Raw genomic sequence first — 27,379 nt, forward strand, 5'->3', positions numbered from 1 at the left:
AATCTAGTACCAATTTTTACATCATCTATTTTGTTATGTATATAGTTAGCCCTTAATATCCATGGGTTCCACATTCACAGAGTCAACCAATTGCAGATTGAAAATATTCAGAAACAAACAATTCCAAAAAGTTCCAAAAAGCAAAACTTGAATTTGCTTCATTCTGGTACTATTTACATAATATTTACATTTTATATAGTTATTTACATAGTATTTATACTATATTAGGTATTTTATGTAATTGAGAGATTATTTAAAATATACAGGGGGATGTACATAGGTTATATGCAAATACTACACCATTTTATATAAGGGATTTAAGCAGCCACAGATTTTGATATCAGCAAGGGGTCTTGGAACCAATCCCCCACAAATATTGAGGTATGGCTATAAATCAAAGTTGTTTTTCCCACTCTAATTTCATTATTTCAAAAAAATCATAGAAAATCAACAAGCAGTAGTTGACAAAGCTGAATATGCACATACTTTACAACTGTGAAAAATTAATAAAGGGAAATCTCACTTAAAATGAAGCATTCCTGTCATGGCTCAGCAGTAATGAACCCAATTAGTATCCATGAGGAGGCGGGTTTGATCCCTGGCCTTGCTCAGTGGGTTAAGGATCTGGCATTGCTGCAGGCTGTGGTGTAGATCACAGATGTGGCTCAGATCTGGTGTTGCCATGGCTGTGGTGTAGGCCTGCAGCTGCAGCTCCAATTCAACCCCTAGCCTGGTAAATTCCATATGCCTCAGGTGCAGCCCTTAAAAAAAAAGCTCTTGCACAGCAAAGGAAACCATTTTTAAAAAGATGAAAAGACAACCCCCAGAATGGGAGAAAATCTCTGCAAACGAAGCAACCAACAAGGGATTAATCTCCAAAACACATAAATGTTCCATGCAGCTTTATATCAAAAAACATACAACCCAATCAAAAATGGGCAGAAGATCTAAATAGACATTGCCCCAAAGAAGACAGACAGATGGCCAAAAAACACATGAAAAGATGCTCCACATCACAAATTATTACAGAAATGCAAATCAAAACTATAGTGAGATACCATCTCACACCCACCAGAACGGCCATCATCAAAAACAATAAAAGCAGGAGAGGGTGTGGAGAAAAGGGAACCCTCCTACACCGTTGGTGTGAATGTAAATTGGTACAACCACTATGGGGGACAGTATAGAGGGTCCTCAAAAAACTAAAAATAGAACTACCATATGATCCAGCAATCCCACTCCCAGCATATATCTGGAGAAAACTCAAATTCAAAAAGGTACACACACCCCAATGTTCACAGCTGCACTATTTATAATAGCCAAAACATGGTAGCAACCTAGGTGTCCACTGACAGAAGAACGGATAAAAAAGATATGGTACATATAAGAGTTCCCATCGTGGCTCGGCAGTTAACAAATCCAATTAGGAACCATGAGGTTGTGGGTTTGATCCCTGGCCTCACTCAGTAGGTTAAGGGTCCGGCATTGCCATAAGCTGTGGTGTAGGTCACAGACACAGCCCGGATCTGGCGTTGCTGTGGCTGTGGTGTAGGCCGGCAGTTGCAGCTCAAAATCGACCCTAGCCTGGGAACTTCCATATGCCACAGGTGCGGCCATAAAAAGAAAAAAAAATTTTTAAAATAAAATATGACACAAATGAACTTCTCTGCGAAACAGAAACAGACTCACAGACATAGAGAAGAGACTTGTGGTTGCCAAGGGGGAGGCGGTTAGGGTAAGGCTGGACTGGGAGTTTGGATTAGCAGGTGCAAACTTATATACATAGAATGGATAAACAACAAAGTCCTACAGTATAGCACATACTCAATATCCTGTAATAATCCATAATGGAAAAGAATATGAAAAAGTGTGTGTGTGTGTGTATATATATATATATATATATGCATATGAGTATGAAAAAGTGTGTATATATATACACACACACATATAACACATACAACTGAATCACTCTGCTGTACACCAAAGATTAACACAATATTATAAATCACCTTCAAGAAAAAAAATTTTTTTAAAGATTATAGCTGTTGCCTCTTAACAGGTTTTCTCCCCACTTTAAAAGCAACTTGGAGGATTAACACATTAACAACACATTAACATCCTGGATGTTTCAAATTTTCAGCATCCCAGAGAGTCCCACTTCCCTGGTATCACCATATACCTGTTGCTTTACTTAGAGTTTGTATTACAAACTTCAAAAAGATTAGCTAAAAAATGAGGACTTTTAGTAATTAAATTAACTGTGTTTTTTACTATTCCCTTTATTTCACAGTGAACATCAGAGGATGATCTAACACCAAAAAAAAAAAAAAAAAAGGCTTACTTTCACCTCTTTGAAAATGTTCAAGCAAGTGGAGTTCCAGTCATGGCTCAGCAGTAGCGAACCAGACTAGTATCTATGAGGAGAGGTTCGATCCCCGGCCTCGATCAGTGGGTTAAGGATCCAGCATTGCCGTGAGCTGTGGTGTAGATCAAGGACAAGGCTCGGATCCTGCGTTGCTGTGCCTGTGGGGTATGCCAGGAGCTGCAGCTCTGATTCAACCCCTAGTCTGGGAAGTTTCATATGCTGTGGATACAGCCCTAAAAAGACCAAAAAAAAAAAAAAAAAAAAAAAAGAAAATGTTCAAGTAAAAATTAACTGCTTTTGTTGGGGATGCTCTTAAAAAAAAAAAGTCTAGAACATGGGCAAATTAGAAGATATTACCTCTGAAATGCCTTCTTACTAAAATATTTTTCTAATATTCAATGTGGCAGATTAAAGATGACTACAAATCAACACTCCTCCCATTAAAGGTGGAGGGTCTATGCTACCTCCCTTTAAATTAAGACAGGTTCTAGAATTGCTTTGAATGATAAGAATACAGCAAGAGTGATGCCATGCCAGTTTCTGGGCCGAATCTGAAAAGACAAGCAGGTTCTATTTCTTGTGTCTTGAAACTGGCTCTTGGAGCCTCAGCCAACATGTAAGAATCCAACTATTCAAAAGCACTATGCTGGAGACACATGTAGGGAGGTCGTGAAACCACATGAACAGAAAGGGATGCCCAGCCAGACCCCAGGTGAGGTCTCAGACATCATGGAGTATAGCTGACTCTCCCTCACTGTGTTGTGTCTGAATTCCTGTCCCACAAAACTGTGGAAAAAAAAAAAATCACAAAATTAGAGTTCCCACTGTGGCTCAGCAGAAACAAACTCGACTGGCATCATGAGTACTCAGGTTCCACCCCTGACCTGGCTTTCTGGGTTAAGTATCCGGCATGGCCCTGAACTGTGGTGTAGGTCAAAAATGTGGCTCAGATCCCCAGTTGTTGTGGCTGTGGCATAGGTCTGCAGCTGCAGCTCTGATTCAATTCTTGGTCTGGGAACTTCCATATGCTGCATGTTCAGACCTAAAAATTAAAAAAAAAAAAATTTTAATTTTAAAAAAAAAATCACAAAATGATTGTTGTTTTAACTCACTTGTAGGGTAGTTTGCTTCTTTTTTTTTTTAGGGCCGCACGCTCAGCATATGAAGGTTCCCAGGCTAGGGGTCCAATAAGAGCTACAGCTGCTGGCCTACACCACAGCCGCAGCAACTCTGGGATCTGAGCTGCATCTGTGACCTACACCACAGCTCGTGACAACACCAGATCCTTAACCCACTGAGGGAGGCCAGGGATCGAACCTGTATCCTCATGGATCCTAGTCAGGTTCATTAGTCACTAAGCCACAACGGGAACTCCCAGGTTCCATTCTAAATGCTAAAGATAAAGCAATAAACAAAACTGACAGTTCCTGTCCTCTGGGGGCTTACAGTGATTGATAAAATATAAAAAGAGAAAAATCAATAAGCCACAGTCATGTTCAAGAATAAGAAAAGCATCTCAGTAGACAAGGTACAGATATATGTACTCAGTGGTGGCAGGAGGGCAGCCCCAGGCCTACTGAGGCTAGGGATAGAGCCCAGAACTGGCAGCCAGGCGCTCAATTCCTTTGGGGGAAAGAAGTCATTCTCTCTGCAAGACTATAGTCCCAAGCCAAACTCAAGGCCTGAGGACCTTCCTCTTAAAAAAGAAGCTGAAAAAGACAGCTGCCTACTGGGGCTAGGTGTCCTGACTTCACAAATAGCTGGGGGCCTGGGGAGGTGAGCAACAGAGGACTCAAGCCAAGCTGGATCCGAGATTCCCAGATATGATCACAGAATAAGACCAGGAAAACATCCTAAGATGATCTGTTTCTGGGCTGGGGGCAAGAGTGGGGGCAGGAGACAACATGGATGGAAACTATAAATCCATAAAACCACTTGGCAGGCAGGAAATAGAAAACACAGACATAAAACTGTGTGTTTATTCCTGACAACATCAAAACATATACCATGGAAAATGAACATAAGCAGGACCTCTAAACTCCCCCTAAAACGCTTTGCTTACGTAGAAGTAAAGTAGTAGTATGCTATACAAGGGAAGTTTATACTTTGGTTTGTCATCTACTGAGACTTTTTACTTCTGTTTCTAAAGTGTTCACTAAGTACTACAGGGGAAAAACAAGACTTAGGAGTCTGAAAGCATCAAGAGATGTCTGATGGTCACAGCTACTTATGAGTCTATTCAGCAGGTTAGCAGCCACAGTACAGCCCTGGAGAGGACTGCGGGGCCAACTGGAAGTGAAGATGGGTCTCCTCTTATAAGGGAAGCTGCTGTAACTTTAAGGAATGGATAAAAATTACCACAAAATTGCAGATACTCCTACATGCAGATTTGACTACTTTAAAACAAAAATGAAATAAGTGGTTTGCATCATTAATAAGTGTTTCATAACTTCATTGCAAGTAAAGAAACAATTTCCTAATACGTGTCTCTTAAATTTAGAATGGATAAGCAATGAAGTACAGCAAGGGGAACTATATCCAACCTCTTGGGATAGAACGTGATAGAATATGAGAAAAAAATGTGTGTATATATATACACACACATATAAGTGTGTGTGTATGACTGGGTCACTATGCTGTGCAGCAGAAATTGGCACAGCACTGTAAATCAACTATACTCTAATAAAAATAAAATTTAAAAAAATTCAAGTATCAACTGATCTCATCAGGTTACCTTGGGTAACTTTTGCCTCAACTCTTAGTGAAGAAAATTAGTAACCAGGATCCAACTATTTTATTCTTTTTCTTTTAAGCAACTGAAGTAAATGTCTAACTACAGTGTGACAAGAAACTGGCCTGGAGGTGATATTGAAAAGTCAAGAAGAGCAGAAGCTCTGAAGTCAGGCTGTGGAGATCCTGGTCTTGACTGACTGCCACTAGCGGGTGTGAAATGTTTGAGAAGCAACTTGGCTTCTCTTTGCCTCAGTTTCCTCATGCACTCTCATGCTATATTAGCTGTAAGAAACAACTGTATTTAAACCGAAAACTCCTCACCGACGGAGAAGCAAAACACCCAAGTGCTGCATCTCTGTTTTGCGATAGTGCTCCTGAAGCCGGCGGCGCGAGGACGCGGAGAGCAGCTCCCACAGAGTTGGAGCTTGGTCCCGAGTGAGCAGAAGGGACCGAAGAAGATCATCCCACTCAGAACCGACAACCTCCCTTCAGCAAACCAGCGAGTGTTAATAAACCCCGGCTCCTGCAACCGCCTCGCCACACGTACCTCAAACCCCGGCAGCTGCGCCTCCTGCCGCCGCAGTACAGGCTGGGAGGCGGGGCGAGGGCCCAGGACACGCCCACTGAACCTTGGGGCCCGGACCCCGCCCTCGCTCCGCCCAACTTACTGCGCCTGCGCCCGAAAGCGCGGGGCAGGCTGGGAGGTGTCGGTAGTGTGTTGGTCAGCGCTGAGGGTGGTTACCTGTTGCGCTACCTTGGTGCTCACCGCGGTTTCTGGCGTCTCTTCTGCCGCAGCTCCTATTTCAATCCTCTGAGTCTCCCAGGTTGACCGGCCCCCAACACAGGACATTCCAGCAACTAGCAGGGTCTGTTGCTGCTGACGCCTCTCCTGTGTAGCTGGGCACTAAGCTAGTTCCGTGTATTGTGTCATTTTAATAACCTCTACAATTGAGACAGTGAAACACAAGTTAAAGAACTTGGTTAAAGTATGAATCCAAAATGCGCTAGAACTTGAAGTTGAACGCTCTGTACCTACTACCCTTCCACCTCGAATCTCGGACCAAGCGTAGCCAACAAGTGGCATAAGCTTTACGTAAGTTTTCACTGTCTCTTAAGACCTGTTAGTGCAGCCAAAAGATTCTCTCTACAGCCAAAGATTCTTAAATGACTTGCCTAGGGACACCAGCACAAATTCGGTGGCAAAACCATTTACAACACTACACATGGCTTTCACAATTTAAAAAAAAAAAAGGCTTTATTGAGGGGACATACTTGAAATTTGCACATTTTTGAAGCGTACAACTTGATTTTTACATATATATGTTTACTTAAGCATCACAACAAAGTGAACATAGACAGCACACCAAAAGTTTCCTTCTCCCAGTCACAACCTACCATACCTACTCCTCAGAGAACCATAGATCTACTTTTGGTCACTATAGATTAGTTTACATTTTACAGAACTGTATATAAATGGAATCATATACTACGAACTTTGGGAGGGGTTGGGGGGAAGAAGCCAGCCTTTATTATTATTCTGAGATTAATCCATGTTACTGAGAATATCAGTACTTCATTCCTTTTGTTTTTCTTTTTTTTCTTTATTACTCAAATGAATTTATCACATCTGTAGTTGTATAATGATCATAACAATCCAATTTCACAGGATTTCCATCCCACAGCCCAAGCACATCCCCCCACCCCCCAAACTGTCTCCTCCGAAGACCATAAGTTTTTCAATGTCTGTGAGTCAGCATTTGCTCTGCAAAGAAGTTCAGTCTGTCCTTTTTTCGGATTCCACATGTCAGTGAAAGCATTTGATGTTGGTGTCTCATTGTATGGCTGACTTCACTTAGCATGATCATTTCTAGGTCCATCCATGTTGCTAAAAATGCTGGTATTTCATTCCTTTTAATGGCTGAGTAATATTCCATTGTGTATATGTACCACATCTTCTTGATCCACTCCTCTGTCAATGGACATTTAGGTTGTTTCCATGTCTTGGCTATTGTAAATAGTGCTGCAATGAACATCTGAGTACATGTGTCTTTTCGTATTGTGGTTTTCTCTGGATAGATGCCCAGGAGTGGAATTGCTACTTCATTCCTTTTTATTACTGAGTAGTAGTCCATTATATGGATAGACCACAATTTGTTTATCCATTCACACATTGTTGGACATTAGGTTGTTTGCTGTTTCTGGCTATTACAAAAAAAGCTATCAACGTTAATGTACAAGTCTTTGTAAGGAAGTATGATTTCATTTGGATTACAACCTAGAGTGAAATGGCCAGTGTATGGTAGGTGTACATTTGACATTTTAAGAAACTGCCAAACTATTTTTCAAATGGTTATTCCATTTCATTTTATTTTTTGGCCACACCAGTGGCATGTAGAAGTTACTGGGCCAGGGATGGAACCCTTGCCACAGCAGTAACCAGAGCCACAGCAGTGACAATGCCAGATCTTTAAGCCACTGAGCCAGCAGGTAACTATGGTTGTTCCATTTTACATTCCCACCAGCAGTGTTCCTTTTTCTCACCAATATTTGTCAGACATCCTAAAATGTGCATAGTGATAACTCATTGTAGGTTTAATTTGCATTTATCTAATGACTGGTAATGTTGAGCATCCTTTCATCCATATCTCTCTTAATGAAGTGACAATTCAAATCTTTTGCCCATTTTTTTTTTTAATTACCTTCTTCAGGAGTGCCCACTGTATAGCAGTGGGTTAAGAATCTGACTGAGGGGAGTTCCCATCCTGGCACAGCAGAAACGAATCCAACTCATGAGGTTGCAGGTTTGATCCCTGGCCTCGATCAATGGGTTGAGGATCCTGCCTTGCCATGAGCTGTGGTGTAGGTCACAGACATGGCTCGGATCTGGCATTGCTGTGGCTGTGGCGAAGACTAGCAGCTGTAGCTCCCATTAGACCCCTGGCCTGGGAACGTCCATATGCCACAGATACTACCCCCAAAAAAGAAAAAAAAAGAATCTGACTGAAGTGGCTCAGGCTCAGGTCTCTGCAGAGGCATAGGTTCAATTCCCTGGCCTGGCACAATGTGTTAAAAGGATCCAGCAATACTGCTCAGATTCAGTTCCTGGCCTGGAATTTCCATATGCCATGGGTGTGGCCATTAAAAAAAAATTAGCTTCAGGAATTCCCGTCGTGGCTCAGTGGTTAATGAAGCTGACTAGGAACCATGAGGTTGTGGGTTTGATCCCTGGCCTTGATCAGTGGTTTAAGGGTCCGGTGTTGCCATGAGCTGTGGTGTAGGTTGCAGATGTGGCTCGGATCCCACATTGCTGTGGCTCTGGTGTAGGCTGGTGGCTACAGCTCAGATTAGGCCCCTAGCCTGGGAACCTCCATGTGCCACGGGTGTGGCCATAGAAAAGAAAAAAAAAAAATTAGATTCGGAATTCCTGTCATGGTGCAGCAGAAACAAATCCGACTAGGAACCATGAGATTGAGGGTTTGATCCCTGGCCTCACTCAATGGGTTAAGGATCTGGTGGTGGTGTGAGCTGTAGTGTAGGTCACAGACTTGGCTCAGATCCAGAATTGCTGTGGCTGTGGCATAGGCCAGAGGCAACAGCTCTGATTCTGACTCCTAGCTTGGGAACCTCCATGTGCCGCAAGCATGGCCCTAAAAAGACAAAAGACAAGAGACAAAAAAAAAAGGAAAAAAAAATTAGCTTCTTCATTGCCTTACTATTCAGTTTTGAAAGTGCTTTACGTAATCTGGATATGTCTTTTCAGATAATGCAATTTGTGAATATTTTTACCAGCCTTATGCCTTGTTCTTTTATTCTCTTAAAAGCATGTTTCAGAAGCAGATACTTTTAATTTTGATGAAGTTTAACTTATCAATTTTTAGTTACAGATTTTTTTTTTATTTCATATGTAAGAAGTCTTTGCCTAATCAGGGCCCCAAAGATTTTGTCTATTTTTTCTCTAGAAGTTTTTTTTATAGTTCTAAATTTTAAATTTATGACCATGATCTATGTGATATTGATTTTTATATTTAGTGAATTTTTTTGCATGTAGAAATACAATTGTTTCAACATATGTTGAAAAGATTATCCTTAGTCCACTGGATTGTCTTTGCCACTTTGTTGAAAATCCATTGATCATATAAATGTGGGTTTGTTTGTGGAATCTAGTCCATTCATTGATTTACTTTTCTATCTTAACATTGATACTATATGGTCTTGATCATCATAGCTTTATAATAAATCTTGAAATCAGGTCATTGAAATCCTCCAGCTTTGTTCTTTGATCTCAAAATTGTCTTGGCTATTCTGTATGTTTTGCATTTCCAAATGAATGTTAGAATCAGCTTGTAAATTTCAAAAACAAAACAGAAAAATGAGCCTGCTGGGATTTCGATTAGGATTTCAATAAATATGTAGATCAATCTATGGCACAGTGACACCTAAAAAATAATGCATCTTCCAATCTATGAATATGGTATCTATCTCCATTTATTTAAGTATTCTATAATTTCTCACAGAATTGTTTTGTAGTTTTTAGTATATAGGGCCTGCCCATCTTTTGTCAGATTTATGCCTAAGGATTTCATTCTTTTTTATGCTATTGTAAATAGTATTTTGTTGTTGTTGTCTTTTTAAGGCCGCTCCTGCAGCACATGGAAGTTCCCAGGCTAGGGGTCAAATCAGAGCTGCAACCACCAGCCTATGCCACAGCCACAGCAACACAGGATCCAAGCCACAGCTGTGACCTACACCACAGCTCAGGACAATGCCGGATCTTTAACCCACTTAGCAAGGCCAGGGATCAAACCCTCATCCTCATGGATACTAGTCAGGTTTATTACTACTGAGCCTCAATGGGAAATCCTTTTTCTAAATTTTTAGTAGTTTATTGCTAATATACAGAAAAATAACCAATTTTTATATAGACCTTTTATCCTGAAGACTTGATAACCTCAATAGTTTGAGTAGTTTTTTATAAATTCTATAGGATATTCTATTATGAGACAATTATGTTATCAGCAATCAGTAAATAAAGACCAATTTATTCTTCCTTTTTAAACAGGATGACTTTTATTTCTTTTTCTTACCTATTGCCCTAGCTAGAACCTCCAGTACAATTTGGTGGGGAATGGCTGGTCTTTTCAATTTGTGAGGCTCAGTCAGTTGGATATTTATATAAGAAAACATGAACCTTGACCCCTACCTCACACCATATGCAAAAATTAATGAGAAGGATTATAGACCTAAATGAAAAAGCTAAGACCATAATAGTATTAAAGATAATGTAAGAGACTATGTTACTGGGTAAGAGCAGGCAAAAATTTCCTAAATGGGACACAAATAGCAATAACCATAAAAGATTAATAAATTCAGTTTACTTTATGAATTAAATAAGTTTAATTTATATATTAATTTAATTAATAAAACTTGTATTCATCAACTATGCCACACAGAAAGTAGAGAGGTAAGTGACAGGCCAGGAGACAATATTTGCAAAACATGTACCTGACAGAAGAATCCTATAAATTGATAAGAAAGCATAATTTTTCTTGTGGTGCAGCAGGTTAAGGATCTATCTGGCACTGTTACTGCAGCAGCTTGGGTCACTGCTGTGGCACAGTTTTGATCCCTGACCTGGGAACCTGTACATGCCGAGGTGCAGCCAAAAAAAATAATTAATGAGAAAACATCAGAATCCACTTTAGGGGAGCAGAGAGGTAGAAGTCTAGCACTGATCTTCATAAAGAGGATATGTAAATGGCCAAAAAGCAGATGAAAAAGCATTCAACATGATTAGTCATCCAAGAAAGTGCAAATTAAAACCACAATTGAGGAGTTCCTGTCCATGGCACAGCAGAAATGAATCCAACTAGGAGCCATGAGGTGCAGGTTCAATCCCTGGCCTTGTTCAGTGGGTTAAGGATCCAGTGTTGCCATGAGCTGTGCTGTAAGTCGCAGATGTGACTCAGATCTGGTGTTGCTGTGGCTGTGGTATAGGCCAGCAGCTACAGCTCCGATTAGACCCCTAGCCTGGGAACTTCCATATGCCATGGGTACAGCCCTAAAAAGACAAAAAAAAAAAAAAAAAAAGAATGGATAATGAACTATGTAGTGGTATATCCATATCATTATACATGCTATTGTATGGAATGGACTATTGCAATGATGAAAAGAAAGAAATCTACACTGCTACATGCAATCATGCAAATGAATATCACAAATATAGTGCTGGCCAAAATAAGCCATGTGCAAGAGATTACATATGTATGATTCTATTTATATGAAGTTCATAAATAGGCAAAACTAACCCATGGTTACTTTTGGTGGAGAGAGTGATAATGAGAGTGTACAAGAAAAATCTATTAGGGTGCCAAATGATCCAAATCTTGATCTGAGTGTTGCTGAACTGATATATAGACATGTAAAAATTCACTGTTCTCCACATGTAAGATGGGTGCATTTAACGTATGTAAGTTATATCTACATAAAGGAAAACTAAAGTACCTGTTTGTGAACATAATTATTAAATGCTACTGGTATGTAAACCTATTTCTGGGCCAAAACTGCACTCCTTTGATCACTATAACTTTCTAAGAAGTCTGGTAATCTACAAAACAAGTCCACCTCTTCTCTTTCAAAAATTTCGTGGAGTTCCCGTCGTGGAGCAGTGTTTAACGAATCCGACTAGGAACTATGAAGTTGCGGGTTCGATCCCTGCCCTTGCTCAGTGGGTTGACGATCTGGCGTTGCTGTGAGCTGTGGTGTAGGTCGCAGACGCGGCTTGGATCCCACGTTGCTGTGGCTCTGGTGTAGGCTGGTGGCTACAGCTCCGATTTGACCCCTAGCCTGGGAACCTCCACATGCCGCAGGAGTGGCCCAAGAAATGGCAAAAAAAGACAAAAAAAAAAAAAAAATTTCGTGCACATGTATGCTTCTAGGTGAATTTTTAGGATCAATTTTTCAAATCCCTTAGAAAATTTGTTTTGATTTTTATTGGGATTATGCTATATATTTCATTTATTTGTAAAGTGATAACATCTCTACAATATGGACTCTTTCCATCCAATTAACATGGTTCATTTATTCAGAAATTTTCAATCAAGTTTTAAGGTAATTATTTTTTAACATGTATTATAGTTAGTTTACAGTGTTGTGCCAATGTCTGTTATACAGCAAAGTGACCCAGGCATATATATATGTGTGTGTGTGTGTATATATATATATTCCCTTTCTTATATCATCTTCCATCATAGTCTATCCCAAGAGACTGGATATAGTTTTTAAGGTATTCTTTATGTAGGTCTTGAACATTTTTTTGGTATATTATGTATAGGATGTATATTACATAATTATAGTTTTTGTTGCTTTTATAAAGGAAATTTATGTCATTATATTCTCTAATCATTTCTAGTATATAAAAAGGACTTTTGCTTTTTAAAATATCTGGCCGCCTTACTGAACTCCTTCATTCATTTTTGTTGTTGTTGTTCTTTTTTCTTTTTGCCATTTCTTTGTCCGCTCCCGAAGCATATGGAGGTTCCCAGGCTAGGGGTCGAATCGGAGCTGTAGCCACCGGCCTACACCAGAGCCACAGCAATTCGGGATCTGAGCCGCGTCTGCAACCTACACCACAGCTCACGGCAGCGCCAGATCCTTAACCCACTGAGCAAGGTCAGAGATCGAACCTGCAACCTCATGGTTCCTAGTCAGATTCGTTAACCACTGAGCCACAACAGAAACTCTTCCTTTATTCATTTTAATAGTTTTTATTTGATTCTTTTCATTTTTACATTGTGAGTTAAGTGTTAAAACTTTTTCTCCTTTGTGTGAGAATCTGACTTTGGTTAATTTTCTCTGTTTTCCTGGAAACAGATAAAGATTGTATGTTTCAACTACGTAACAGTGACCCCTGGGAGTTCCATAATGAACACAACTTAGTATCCATGAGGACTCAGGTTCAATCCCTGGCCTTACTCAGTGGGTTGGGGATCTTGCATTGCCGTGAACGATGGTGCAGCTACAGCTCCGATTTGACCTCTAGCCTGGGAACTGCCATAAGACCAAAAAAAAAGTGACTCCTGGTTAGTAACTTTTATCTTGACTGAGAGTCCCCATAGCCTTGGGTTCCTTTTTTTAACCTGCAAGTGCCTTGTGAGGACCCTGGAAGTCATACATGTGGACTTGTTACCAGAGCTATCACTCAGAGTCATGAAGAGTGCACCAGTGCGGTATAGGTCTTGTCTTCTTGGACCTGAGCCATTTGCTGAGTGAACTGCTGCAAAGATTCCCACTGCGAGGAATATCTGACTGTGCTTTGCTGGCATGTGTGGTTCCTGCCGTGTTTCTTTCTGAATAGGCCAGGGTCATGTGTGGCCTATGACAGTCTTGTGAGTCTGAATACTTAATCGAATCTAAGAAGACTCCCCCAAGGGCTTTGCAGAGGGACAGCAGCTGTAGATTAGACTTTCAGACTCTCAATTCAATTTGCCCCATGGACCTTGAGATAAAGGAAAGGGGAAGGAGATGCTGACAAGGCACTGAATGCTTGGGTGGGAGAAGCCATCTACCCATTCTCTGATGTTAAAAACTCTATGGGGCACAGTGGGTTAAGGATAGGACATTGTCACCTCAGCAGCTCAGGTATGGTGTGGGTTTGATTCCTGGCCTGAGAATTTCCACATGCCATGGGCACAGCCAAAACCAAAAAAACAAAAAAAAACCTCTGCGGTAATATAACATGGGATAAGTCATCCCCTTGTGAGGGGTCAATGTGGGCTGGAGTATAACCAAATTCACACCGAGAGGAGATGCTGCTCACTGTCCTTGAAAGGAACCCAGTGCAGCTGGGCCACAGGAACAGATCAATAGATATTAGCTAGGTAAATGGGGGAAGGGGGGGGGGCAGCAGAGACAAGAGAATGAACCTGAAGATGTCATGCTTGTGATGGGACTGCTCCCGATAAAGCAGGTGGACTGCCAAGTAGACTCTGACTCTCTGCAAACTTTAATCTACCGAGAGATATTTGAAAGCACTCAAGACAGCAGAGGGCAAAAGCAGACAGCAGGCTGTGTGGTGACCATCAGGTCCAAGCAGGGCTACATGACAAGAGTGTGATAGCATTTGAGGTCACTGATAAAAGGCAAAAGAAAGGGCTCCGTGTGTGGTAAGGGATAACCCCAGGCCAGCCTAACCAGCAGCCATGAATCTGATAAAAGCTCTGGACTGAGAATGCTTCAAGTCATTTTTAAGGGTAGACACTGGAGCCTGACCAATGTCCTCTGCTGCCATCTAGGGAAAAATTGATGGAAATGCAAACATTTTCTAAAACGGCAGGTGATTGTTAAAAACAATAATCGATTATTTTTGAAGGCCTAAACTGTACTTTCAGGCTAGATAAAACCTTTAATTTTTTTTGAGACATCCAGACAGGTTTTACTGAAAGATTTACTGCAGCCAACATTGAAAAAGTTTACTGCAGCAAAACCTTTGGTTTTTTCAAATGGTACATGGGGGAACAGATCCTTCTTCTAAAAAAGTTAAATGGGAATTTCCCTTCCTGCCTCAGCAGTTAACAAACCTGACTCGGATCCATGAGGATGTAGGTTCAATCCCTGGCCTTGCTCAGTGAGTTGGGGATCTGGTGTTGCCGTGGGCTGTGGTATGGGTCACAGAAACGGCGCTGCTATGGCTGTGGTGTAGGCAGACAGCTGTGGCTCCAATTCAGCTCCTAGCCTGGCAACTTACATGTGCCGCAGGTGTGGCCCTAAAAAGCAAAAAATTAAAAATAAAATAAAATAAAAAAGTTAAAATAAATTTCAGTGTAGCATGGTCATCTCGTGAGTCTGAATAAGCCTAAGATTACCTCTAGTGAGCTTTGCATAATTACATCCATTGCCATAAATGACTTTTTTTCTTTTGTTTTCCATAACTATATTCATTTCCTTTTTCTTTGTTTTTTCTTTTTTTTCTTTTTTTGGCTGCCCTCCAGCATATGGAGTTGCCAGACCAGTGATCAGATCTGAGCCACAGCCACCAGCCACAGACCTAAGCCACAACTGAGGCAATGCCAGATCCTTAACTCACTGTGCCCGGCTGGGGCTGGGGTTTGTACCTGCATCCCAGCACTCCCAAGATGCCAATGATCCTGTTATGCTGCAGTGGGAACTCCCCTTTTTATTTGTTATCATTTGTGGAATTATGGTGCGTATAATGCTGCAGGGAGGGAGGAGATGCAGTGCTGAGGAGGGGAAAGGAGATGCCTTGTCCCCACATTTTATTGTTTCATTTTTATTGTGAAATAATTTGGAACGTATGGAAAAGTTCCAGAAAGACTGTAAAGAACTCCTGGGAAGACTTCACAGGGATTGATCAATTGTTAACATTTTGCCGCATTTGCTTTGTTATTTTTTTCTCTCTCTACATACGTATGTATTTTTATTATCATTATTATTTGAAAGTTGCAGCCATCCTATCCCTTTATTCTTACTTTATTATGCATTTCCTAAAAACAAAACATCTGCAAGCATAATTATAGTATATTTCTCGATTAATTATTATGAATACAATGTTATTAACTAATTAATAGACCTATGAAAATTTCACTAGTTGTCCCACTACTGTTCTTTATAGGACGTTTTTCCCTGGTCCCAGATCCAGTCTTTTAGTCATCTCACTGCTTTTCCTTGTCTGTCTTTTTTTTTTGTGTGTGTGTGTGTGTGTTTGTCTTTTTGCCTTTTCTAGGGCCGCTCCTGCAATATATGGAGGTTCCCAGGCTAGGGGTCGAATCAGAGTTGTAGCCATGGGCCTATGCCAGATCCACAACAACGTGGGATCCGAGCCACCTCTGCGACCTACACCACAGCTCACAGCAAGCCAGATCCTTAACCCACTGAGCAAGGCCAGGGATCGAACCCGAAACCTCATGGTTCCTAGTCGGATTCGTTAACCATTGAGCCACGACAGGAAATCCCTCCTTGTCTGTCTTGTTAGTCTTTTTTTTTTTCCCCCCATCTTTTTAGGGCCGCACCTCAGCATTTAAAAGTTCCCAGGCCAGGGGTAGAATCAGAGCTGTAGCCACTGGTCACAGCCACAGCCACAGCAACTCGGGATCTGAGTCTGTTCTTCAACCTACATCTCAGCTCATGCCAATGCCAGATCCTTTTACCCACTGAGTGAGAATCCGTGTCTTCATGGATACTAGTCGGGTTCATTACCAGTGAGCCACAATGGGAACTCCTCTTTAGTCTTCTTTAATCAGGAATAGTTCCTTAGCCCTTTTTTATCTTTCTTAAGGTGGGCATTTTGAAGAATACAGGCTTATTGTTTTAGCAGAATTTTCATTTGTCTGCTGTTTCTTCACCGCCAAATTCAGGTTTGGTTTGGGCTCCCACCCACAGGGTGGAATTTAGGCAGCTCCACTCTGGCCATCTTCCAGTTGCACCTCGCAAGCTTGGAGCCCAGGAGGCTCCACTGGAGCTTGGCCACTCCCCTTTCTAGACCAGAGGTTAGCAAACCCTTTCTTTATAGGGCCAGAGAGTAAATATTTTAGCCTTTGCAGGCCATTTGATCTCTGTCACAGCTACTCATCTTTGCCATTGTAACAAGAAAGCAGCCAGAGATAATACATAAATTAATAAGCATGGCTCTATTCCAATATCATTATATTTATAAAAACGAGAAGAGTGCCCACATTCGGCCCAAGAGCCATGGATTGCTGACCCCTGTTCTAATCCACTCCTTAGTGGCCAACGACTCAAACTGCCTCGAGCTCATTTCCAAGTGGGGCCTCAGTGGGTGTCTCTTTCCACATCCACCATTGGAGGCATATTGCCGCTCAGTCTGCATTTCCCTAGGCTTGAGTGTGACCTCAAGGTGGTCCCCAAACATCTGTTCAGGGAATGTGGACAGATTTGACCACACGGATGGGGACTTCACACTGTCGGAAAGAGCTGAGAATGAGAAGAAGAGGGGAACCCGGCCATAGTCGGGCCTGGGTCTCCCCTTTCACCATGCTCTGACATGGAACTCTGAGTCCTAGAAATCTGGCCTTCCCGGTCAGCTTGAAGGTATCCAGAGAGAGAAAAAATAAAACATTGTATTTAACTATTTATTGCTTGAATGGTAGTTTTTAAACATTTCGGCATATGGTACGTGGTCACCATTTGTGATTTGCCCCTGCTCCATAATACAAGAAGCAGCCTGTGTGATGACAATAACTAACAATAGAAGGAAGTTTAAAAATTTGTCTACTGGAGTTTCCACTGTGGTGCAATGGGATCAGCCGTGTCTTGGGAGCACTGGGATGCAGGTCTGATCCCCAGCCTGGTACATTGGGTTAAGGATCTGGTGTTGCCGTATCTATGGCTTAGGTTGCAACTGCAGCTCAGATCTGATCACTGGCCTGGCAACTCCATATGCCACGGGGTTGCCAAAAAAAAAAAAAAAAAAACCAGCCCCAGTCAGGGTGAACTGGTCCCCACAGGAATTCACCTGTGAAGAGAATCTGCAAGCTTGCTCCTGGAAGAATCAGGAACAACCTGTAGCAGTTCCCGGCCTCCCTGGCTGCAGCCACTCAGCCTGGCAACAAGCCTCAGGCTTAGGGCTCGGCCTTTCAACATCAATACCGACTGACCAGTCCTTCATTCTTCCCACCCTCCGCCTCTGGAATGCCTTTTCTTTCTAGTTTATCTAAATAATTTCATTGAATCTCTTGATATTTGAACAAAAAAATCCCCTGGGACAGGCTTAAGACCTCTAGAGGTTTCTCTGTCTCTCCCTCTCATTCATTGAACACACCACCACCACCATCTCCATGACTTCTGCCATCCCTGCTGCCACCATTGCCTCTGGTCAACACAGGGCCTGAAGGCACATTTCCCTTACCCAGCACACTCCAGAACCAGAAGATACTCTAGGGGGTTGCCATCCGGCCAACACTGGGGTTCACTCATGCACAATACAGTTTGGAATTCCAAGTAACTAAATAACCACAATATGGGGCCCAGATCTTTGAAGCAATGCTCATCTAGAAAGATGAGCAATTCTTTATTTGTTTATTTTTTATTTAATTTTATGGCTGTCAAAACACTCTAAAGCAAATATACTTTAATAAAAAATGTGCAAAAAAATAGATTTTAGGGGAGTTCCCATCGTGGCTCAGTGGTTAACGAACCCGACTAGGAACCATGAGTTGCGGGTTTGATCCCTGGCTCAATTGGTTAAGGATCCGGTGTTGCCGTGAGCTGTGGTGTAGGTCACAGACGCGACTCGGATCTGGAGTTGCTGTGGCCGTGGCATAGGCCGGCAGCTGTAACTCCAATTAGACCCCTAACCTGGGAATCTCCATATGCTATGAATGCAGCCCTAAAAAGCCAAAAAAAAAAAAAAAATTCCCCCATGAAATATCCCTAACTTTTAATATTTTTTAGAGGTAAGTGATGGGTATTACATAAATATCACTTTCAATAATGTAATAGCTTTGGTAAGGCATGCGGTAACACCCCAATTTAAGAATTACTTCTACATGATTTACATAATTGCTGTAATAGTGCAACATATAACTGCTATGTAATTTACTGTTCTTTTCATTATTCTGCTCAATTTTTTTACTCTTGCCCTAAAACTATTTCCTATAAACTCTAAGAGTTGTCCCATTGTAATTTGTTTCTTTCTGTAATGCTTTGACTCTCCAGAGAAAGGGAATTTTTATGAAAGTGTTTTGCAATAACACATTGATTAGTTACTCTATCATTTTCATTTGCCAATAGTTATTCCTGTTACTTATCATTATTTACTTATAGCCTCAGTAACTCGGGTCAACTATCAGAATGCAGAATCCATCAAGATGTGCATTAGAGCAAAAACAGGAATTTTGCACACAAAGATGCAGAGCCGAATCAGTTATTGAGTAGATTGCTTTCTTTTCTAGCTGGGTGCCGTAATAGAAAGAGCTGAGGTTTGGACTGAAAAGACCTCTTTTAAATTTTATTTTAATGATTTTTTTTTCCATTATAGCTGGTTTACAGTGTTCTGTCAATTTTCTACTATATAGCAAGGTGATCCAGCCACACATACATGTATACATTCTTTTTTCTCACATCATCAGGCTCCATCATAAGTCAGTAGATATAGTTCCCAGTGCTATACAGCAGGATCTCATTGCTTATCCATTCCAAAGGCAATAGTTTGCATCTATTAATCCCAGATTCCCAGTCCATCCCACACCCTCGCCCTCCCCCTCGGCAACCACAAGTCTGTTCTCCATGTCCATGATTTTCTTTTCTGTGGAAAGGTCGGCCTGAAAAAACTTGAGTGCAAGTCCTGACTCAACCATTGTCCACTTGAGGTCACAACCGTCACCCTCTCTGGCCCTTGATTTTCCCAGTATAAAGAGAGAAGAGCATGATTCTCTGTTCTATTGCACTTGAAGTCATAGGAAGATCAAATGATAAAATGCTTTGTTAACAGGAATTGATGTGCTATTCATTATCCTTCCACAGATGCAAAGTCTGTTCTTTGGATCATGATTCCTAATGCTACGATGGTGTGGCAGTGTGCTGGAGCCCTCTCTCTATTGGAATTGTATGTTGAGAATGAGTCCCTCCTTAGGAGTTTCCACTGTGACGCAGCAGGTTAAGAAGCCCCTGTTGTCTCTGTAGTGGCAGGGTTGATCCCGGACTAGCACAGTGGGTTAAGGATTGGGCGGGCGTTGCAATGGTTCAAATTCAATCCCTGGCCCAGGAATTTCGATATGCCTCAGGCAAGGCCGAAAAGGAAAAAAGAGAGAGAAAGGGTACCTCCTTAAATTTTGCACCCTAGGTGCTTACCTTCACTCACTGTAGCCCTGGCCCTGACATCTTGGAGGGAGACACTTACAGAGCCTGCAGATGCAGGAATTAGCCAATGTCATTGTTTCCTGGTCTGTTGTGCTCTTGTACTGAGAGAGGGATTGACCCTCTACAATTCCTCTGCATCGGGCTCACAGTAGACCTAGAAGTCATTGGATTTTAACTTCATGTCCCATTGTGTAGCTGCCCTCGGAGACTAAGTCTCTGCTCTCTGCAAACTTTACATCTGCACATGCAGTTCAGAAAGAAAGTTCAAGAGCAGCTCTGAAGCTTTGCTCTAGATTCTCTTTTGAATTTTGGACCTGTGGGTTCATGTATCTCACTGAATTTGAGAATTTCCAGACCACTGGTCTTTAATATATTTTTCCTACCCCCATTCTTTTCCTTCTTTCCTTTTAGGACTCCAAATACACATATACTAAACAACTTGATATTGTTCCGGAGGTCCCTGAGCCTATTCATCTTTTTCATTTCACCTCTACACTTCATTTGAATAATTTCTACCAACCGGTTTTCAGGTTGACTCTCCTGTGTTCTGCAGGTCCAGTCTGCTATTAAGTATATCCCATGGATGGTTTTGATAATCCTTAATCCTGGGCTTACTTGTAACATGTGGCCCTTTTGGGTTTCAATAGAACGTTTTAGGAGTTCAACAAGCCCCTCTTATTTGTCAAGGCTTCAACCTCAAACTAGTACAGAAATTTCCACCTAAAATTCCAGCTCAAACCTTCAGCTGGGTTCCCTGACGTCTTGCCCTGTGCATGTTCCTGCTGGAAGTCAGCCAGGGATGGAGTTCTCTTGCAGCTCAAGGGGTTAAGGATCTGGCCCTGTCACTACAGAGGCTCTGATTGCTGCTGTGGTGCAGGTTTGATCCCTAGCTGGGAACTTCCATATACCCTAGTTGTGGTCAAATAGAAAAAAAGAAAGAAAAAGTCAGCCAGGGATGTTAGGGGAATTTATATGAAAATTTTGTAGTTTCTATGACTCCCTCCTTCCTGGGATGGCCCCATCAATTTCCAGCTGTTTTGGCAGCCCTGAAAATCTAACCTCAGCCTCTTCAGCTAGTAAGACCACCACTTTCTATTTTAGTTCTATTCTACCATATGTCATGTGTTGCTGAAAAATGGAAGTGCCTTTGGAGGAAAGGCCTGATAAATTGGAACTAACCCAGTTTCCTTCCTTTCTGACAAGACTCATGTTCCCTTTAAATCTTGCCTGCTTTAGATTGCTCACCAGTGCCTTCATTTAAAGGAATTTTCTGGTCCAGGGTTAATAATTCTTATCAACAGATAAGTCAGTCCAATACAAGATACTGTCATTTCCAAAATTAAAACCCCACCTTCCATAGCAATTCAAAGGAGCTGCTTTTCTTTAGACACTTAATTGTAGAAAATCATATATGGTGAAGATAAACCCTTTCTTTTCAAAGGTTTTGATTGTGCTAAAATATATATAACACAAAATCAACAGGTTTCGTCATTTTTAGGTGGCATTAAGTATATTTGCATTGTCGTACAACCATAATCATCATCCATCCCCAGCATCTTTCCATCCATCATCCCAAACTGAAACTCCATACCCATGAAACAATGACACTCCCTTCTCCCCCTGCCTGCCCCCAAGCTCTGGTAACCACCATTCTACTTTCTGTCTCTATGAACTTGACTATTCTAGGTACCATGTACAAATGGAATCATACAGTATCTGTCCTCTTGTTAGAACACTCCCTTTTCAAAATTAGCGAACCCCTGGAGTTCCTGTTGTGGCTCATCAAGTTAAGAGCCCGACTAGTATCCATGAGGATTTGGGTTCTCTCCCTGGCCTCACTCAGTGGGTTAAGGATCCGGTGTTGCCGCAAGCTACGACAGAGGTCTCAGATGTGGCTCAGATCCCACATTGCTGTGGCTGTGGCATAGGCCAGCAGCTGCAATTCTGATTCAACCCCTAGCCTAGGAACTTCCATGTGCTGCAGGTGCGACCCTAAAAAGACAAAAAAAAAAAAAAAGAAAAAAAGAAAAAAAGAAAAAAAAGAAACGAAAAACAAAAAAGATTGAACTCCCAGTTAAAGAAGACTGTTTAACCCCACAATTTTATCTCCATGCCCTCCCAATACCTCACTAAAACAAGACTAAAAAAGGCATAAGGAGCAAATCTGCAAGAGGTGGGAAACCACCAAGAGATACGAAATTTCAACAGATTTACTGGAGTTCCCATCGTGGCTCAGAGGAAACAAATCTAGTATCCATAAGGACACAGGTTCGATCCCTGGCCTCACTCAGTGGGTTAAGGATCTGGCATTGTCATGAGCTGTGGTGAAGGTCGAAGACGTGACTCAGATCTGGCATTGCTGTGGCTGTGGCGTAGGCTGGCAGCTACAGCTCTGATTCGACCCCTAGCCTGGGAACCTCCATGTGTGGGAGTGTGGACCTAAAAAGCAGAAAAAAAGAAAAAACACTTCAACAGATTTATTGATGATGTAAACACAAAGAGCCGATAGTGTATGATTCCACTCATGTGAGTATCTAGAGCAGTCAAATGCATAGAGATAGAAAGTAGAATGCTGGTGGCTGGGCGGGGAGGGAATGAGGAGGTCTTGTTTAATAGCTATAGCATTTCAATTTGAAGGGATGAAAAAGCTTTGACAAAAGCAGGTGGTAGCGATGGTTACATAACGATGTAAATGTAGTTAATGCCCCTGAACCGCGCACTTAAAAATGATGAAAAGAGAAATCAAAGACAAATATCATATGGTATCACTTACATGTGGAATAAAAAAATGAAATAAAAGAACTTATTCGCAGAACAGAAACTGACTTACAGACATAGAAAACTAACTTATGGTTACCAAAGGGGAAAGGGGGGAGGACTAAATTAGATAAATAAGGAATAAATAGATGAATAAGGATGGAATAAATCAGAAAAGGGAGGAATAAATTACATGAATAAGTAATAAATAGATGAACAAGGTCCTATTGTTTGGCACAGAGAAGTACATTAATATCTTATAATCACCTATAATGGGAAAGAATCTGAAAAAGAACATATATATAGATATATAACATATATAATAGATATATAGCTTTGCTATATACCTACAAAATTGTAAATCAACTCTATTTCAATTCTTTAAAAATACGTAACTCAAAAAGCAAACACAGCAATGCCTTAACCCTCTGAGTGAGTCCAGGGATTGAACCCGAAACCTCATGGTTACTAGTCGGATTCATTTCCACTGTGGTATTGCCGTGAGCTGTGGTATAGTTCACAGACATGGCCTGGATCCTGTGTTGCTGTGGCTGTGGCGTAGGCCAGCAGCTATAGCTCCGATTCAGCGCCTAGCTGGGAACCTCCATATCTCATGGACACGGCCCTCAAAAGCAAAAAGAAAAAAAAAAAAAAAAAGCAAACATAGGAGCTCCAGCTGTGGCATAACAGGACGGCAGCATCTCTGGAGCACTAGGACATAGGTTCAATCCCCACCCTGGCACAGCAGTTTGGGGATCCGGTGTTACCCCAGTCCTGGCCCCAGAATTCCATATGCCATGGGGCAGCCAAAAAAAAAAGCAAAAATGAAGAGAAAAATGGTAAATTTTATATTACGTGTATTTTACCACATATACAAAAAATAGAGAGTAGAAGTAACTGATGAAGCCAAGTACAGGAGGTCAAGGACTGAATGCCCTTGGAGGAGAGTGGGAAGGAGAACAGCAGTCAAACAGGGAACAAATCACCCCCAGGCCCCCAAGTGGCTTATGTGTGGTGCCCAGTACAGCAAAGGGTAGGAGTAAGACACAGGGCTGGATCTTACTCCCCTCCTCTCCCCTCCCCCTTCACCTCGCTGCCATTTGGTGGCCTGACAGGCACCGCCTCAGAAAAACTGCAGGAGTTCCTCTCTAAAAAGAAATTGAATGCCTCAACACTTCCACAATCTGTCAGCTAAAGGAGTTCCAGTTAAACACCTAAAGAGTGGCTTCCTAGACAAATACTATACGCTATCACTTATATGCGGGATCTAAAAAATAAGAAATAGAACCAACTAGTGAATACAACAAAAAAGAAGCAGACTCGAAGGTACAGAGAACAAGCTAGTGGTTACTATGGGTGGGGGCAACCTAGGGGTCAGGGAGTGGGAGACACAAACTATTGGAGGCAAGATAGGCTCAAGGATGTACTGCACAACACGGGGAAGATAGTCAATATTTTGTAGTAACTGTAAGTGGGAAGAAACCTTTTAAAATTGTAAGAAAGTGGAGTTCCTATCCTGGCTCAGTGGTTAACAAGCCCAATTAGTATCCATGAGGACCCAGGTTTAGTCCCTGGCCTCACTCGATGGGTGATGTGCGCTGCGGTGTGGGTCGAGGATGTGGCTCAGATCTGGAGTGGCTGTGGCTGTGGCATAGGCTAGCAACTACAGCTCCAGTTGGACCCCCGGCCTGGGAACCTCCATGTGCCACAGGTACAGCCCTAGAAGAAAAGACAAAAAATAAATAAAATTGTGGAGTTCCCGTCATGGCGCAGTGGTTAACGAATCCGACTAGGAACCATGAGGTTGCGGGTTAGATCCCTGGCCTCAATCAGTGGGTTAAGGATCCGGCATTGCCATGAGCTGTGGTGTAGGTTGCAGATGCGGCTCGGATCCCGAGTTGTTGTGGCTGTGCCGTAGGCTGGGGGCAACAGCTCCGATTAAACCCCTAGCCTGGGAAGTGGCCCTAGAAAAGGCAAAAAGACAGTAAATAAATAAATAAATAAAATCATATAAAAGTAAATTTAAAAGTTTTTAAAAATAAAATTAACTTAAGAATTTTTTTAAGGAGTTCTGTCACAGCTCAGCCAAAACGAATCTGACTAGTATCCATAAGGACGCAGGTTCAATCCCTGGCCTAGCTCAGTAGGTTAAGGATCTGGTGTTGCCAGAGCTGTAGTGTAGGTTGCAGACATGGCTCAGATCTGGCGTTGCTGTGGCTATGGAGTAGGCCGGTGGCTGTAGCTCCATTTAACCCCTAGCTTGGGAATCTCCATATGCCGCAGGTGCAGCCCTAAAAAAGACCAAAAACAATTTTTTTCTAAGAATGGCTTCCCACCTGATCAGTCTAAGTGAAGTCTCTTAGTCAGAAAGTCCTCTACAGGAGTTCCTGTTATGGCTCAGCAGGTTAAGAACCCTACTAGTATCCGTGAGGATGCAGGTTCAATCCCTGGCCTTGCTCAGTGGGTTAAGGATCTAGCACTGCTGCAAGCTGCAGTGTAGGTTGCAGATGCGACTTGGATCTGGCTTGGCTGTGGCTGTGGTGTAGGCCAACAACTGCAGCTCTGATTTGACCCCTAGCCTGGAAACTTCCATATGTTGCAGGTGCAGCCCTTAAAAAAAAAAAGGAAAGAAAAAGTCCTCTATAAACACAAAGTCCCCATCACAGAGATGATTTATGATCTCCTCTTTTTTTTTTAGGTTTTGTTTTGTTTGTTTCTTTGTTTGCCGTACCATGGCATGCGGAAGTTTCTGGCCAGAGATACAACCCAAGCCCTAGCAGTGACAATGCCGGATCCTTAACCGGAAAGCCACCAGAGAACTTGTGTGGTCTCCTTCTTGTATGTGCTCCCATGGTCACCAGACCTTGATGAAATCCTCCAACATGTAAAGCTCACTCTAAGATAAGCAAACAAAACCATAGCCAAGAGGCAAGGGGCATCTTTAAGCTATAGAACTGCCAGTACTACAAAGGCTACATGTAATCAAAAGGGGCACTACTGGAACATCACAGGTTCTCCTTATAAAGCATACAGCCTGGACCTCTGACTTGCACAGAGGAAATAAAAGCAACTCAGGAATGGAAAAGAACTTTAAAATACCTCTAAATACTCGCCTTGTGAGATAAATCTTCATTTATCATAGCTGGAAATTAATAAAAAATGTCTACAATAGAGGAATCAAGAATTGGTGATTTAAGCATATTATTTAGAGACAAAGATAACACCCCAGAGAAACAGCTGAAAGAGTTAAAAATGGCTGCCTCCACAGGTCCATGGCTGGGGAAAAGTAGACTAGGATAATTGCTACGTATTATAAGCCTTTCTGCATGAATCCATGGTTTAACCTTATGCATGTATTAGTGGTACTTTGATTGTTTTTTTAAAAGTTTTCTTTAAAAAAAAAATGACTGGAAGGTTTTTTTTCCTCGTGTAGCATTGTTTCATTCTGGAATTTTCCAATTAAGCTTTTGGCTAAAGACATACATATGATAATGATAATTATTCAGGAAATTGGGAGATTTGTAAAAACATTGTGTGCCATTAGAGTAATCAAGCTCAGCTCTAACACATCTTGGCTTTCCAGGATAATTAGACCACACTGGAGGCCCAGATGGGGTGAATGAGAAAGCCATGGGTGTCTGCCATATAGAACTACTCAACTGGCAATTGAAATTTGCATGTTAACTTAGTACACAACAAGAAATGAATTAAAATGCTTGGATTTGGGGCAACACATTTTACTATAAAAACCAAACATAGAACATAGGTGCAGTAATGGATGTCCCACACAACTCATTTTAAGCCTTCTTGTATTAAAATAGAATCTTCAGAACTAGAAGTAGTTTCTTATTTATCTTCTAATTAAAAAAAAATCACCTCCTACTGTGAGAATCTTTGTTGAAATTCAAAAAATACCAAAAAAATTTTTATATCTATCAATTCATCTGGCAGAAATATTTTGCATGTCTACTCTGTGCAAGGCCCTGAGTTGGTGCTAAGAATGCAATGGTAGAAAGATATATATAGTCTCAGCTCTTAGCACAACTTACAGACTGGTGTAGAAAGTACATAATTAAATAGGCAATTTCAACACAATGTGCTTAACACAAGAGCTTTAGTACGGGTTGTATAGGATGGTGTGAGAGGAGCTACTCTCCCAAAAGGCATAGTCCCAGCACAGCAGAGAGAAAGCTCCTGGACTGAAGTGCTATTAGACGCTAAGACCTGCAATGGGAAGGCTCAAGGAGGAGAGTCTAATATAATTTAACAGGGCTTCTGGAGTGGAGGACAAAGGTGGGAAGCGGAGAGATGGGGGGACAATGAGATGGGAGAATGAAGTGGGATTTTGTAAACAACATACCCCAGGCTATTCTAAGACTATAGAGCAATGAGAAGCCATAGAAGGTTTGGGGCTGGGGACTTCTGGACTGGGTCTAGCATCATCAGATTTGCATTTTTTTCTTTTTTGGGCTGAGCCCAGGGCCTGTGGAAGTTCCCAGGCAGGAGACTGAATCTGAGCCACAGCAGCCACCCAAGCCTATGCAGTTACAACACCAAATCCTTAATCCTCTGCACCACAAGAGAGCTCTCAGATTTGCATTTTAAAAAGATTTTCCTCAGGTAAGCTCATTATAGATTAATTTCCATTATTTTGGAAAGATAGTATTTTCTAATCAGACCCACTTCTTATCC

At 41.7% G+C, this 27,379-nt stretch overlaps 1 protein-coding gene across 6 annotated transcripts in view; it reads right to left on the reverse strand.

Moving 5' to 3' along the window:
- LOC100623157 (uncharacterized) overlaps nt 1–5,694 on the reverse strand; it is a 247,612-nt gene extending 241,918 nt beyond the window's left edge. For all 6 annotated transcript variants that reach the window (XR_014806003.1, XR_014806002.1, XM_084960409.1 and 3 more), the window contains exon 1: nt 5,646–5,694. The gene's annotated coding sequence lies outside the window, so the exon portion shown is untranslated. The remainder of the gene's footprint in view (nt 1–5,645) is intronic.
- Nucleotides 5,695–27,379: the final 21,685 nt, after the last annotated feature.

This window comes from Sus scrofa, chromosome 6 (genome assembly GCF_054392235.1).
Source record: "Sus scrofa isolate SSC_HxYL_T2T_F1_AM1 chromosome 6, Sscrofa_HxYL_maternal_Yorkshire_Landrace_v2.0, whole genome shotgun sequence".
In the NCBI taxonomy this organism is placed as follows: Eukaryota; Metazoa; Chordata; class Mammalia; order Artiodactyla; family Suidae; genus Sus; species Sus scrofa.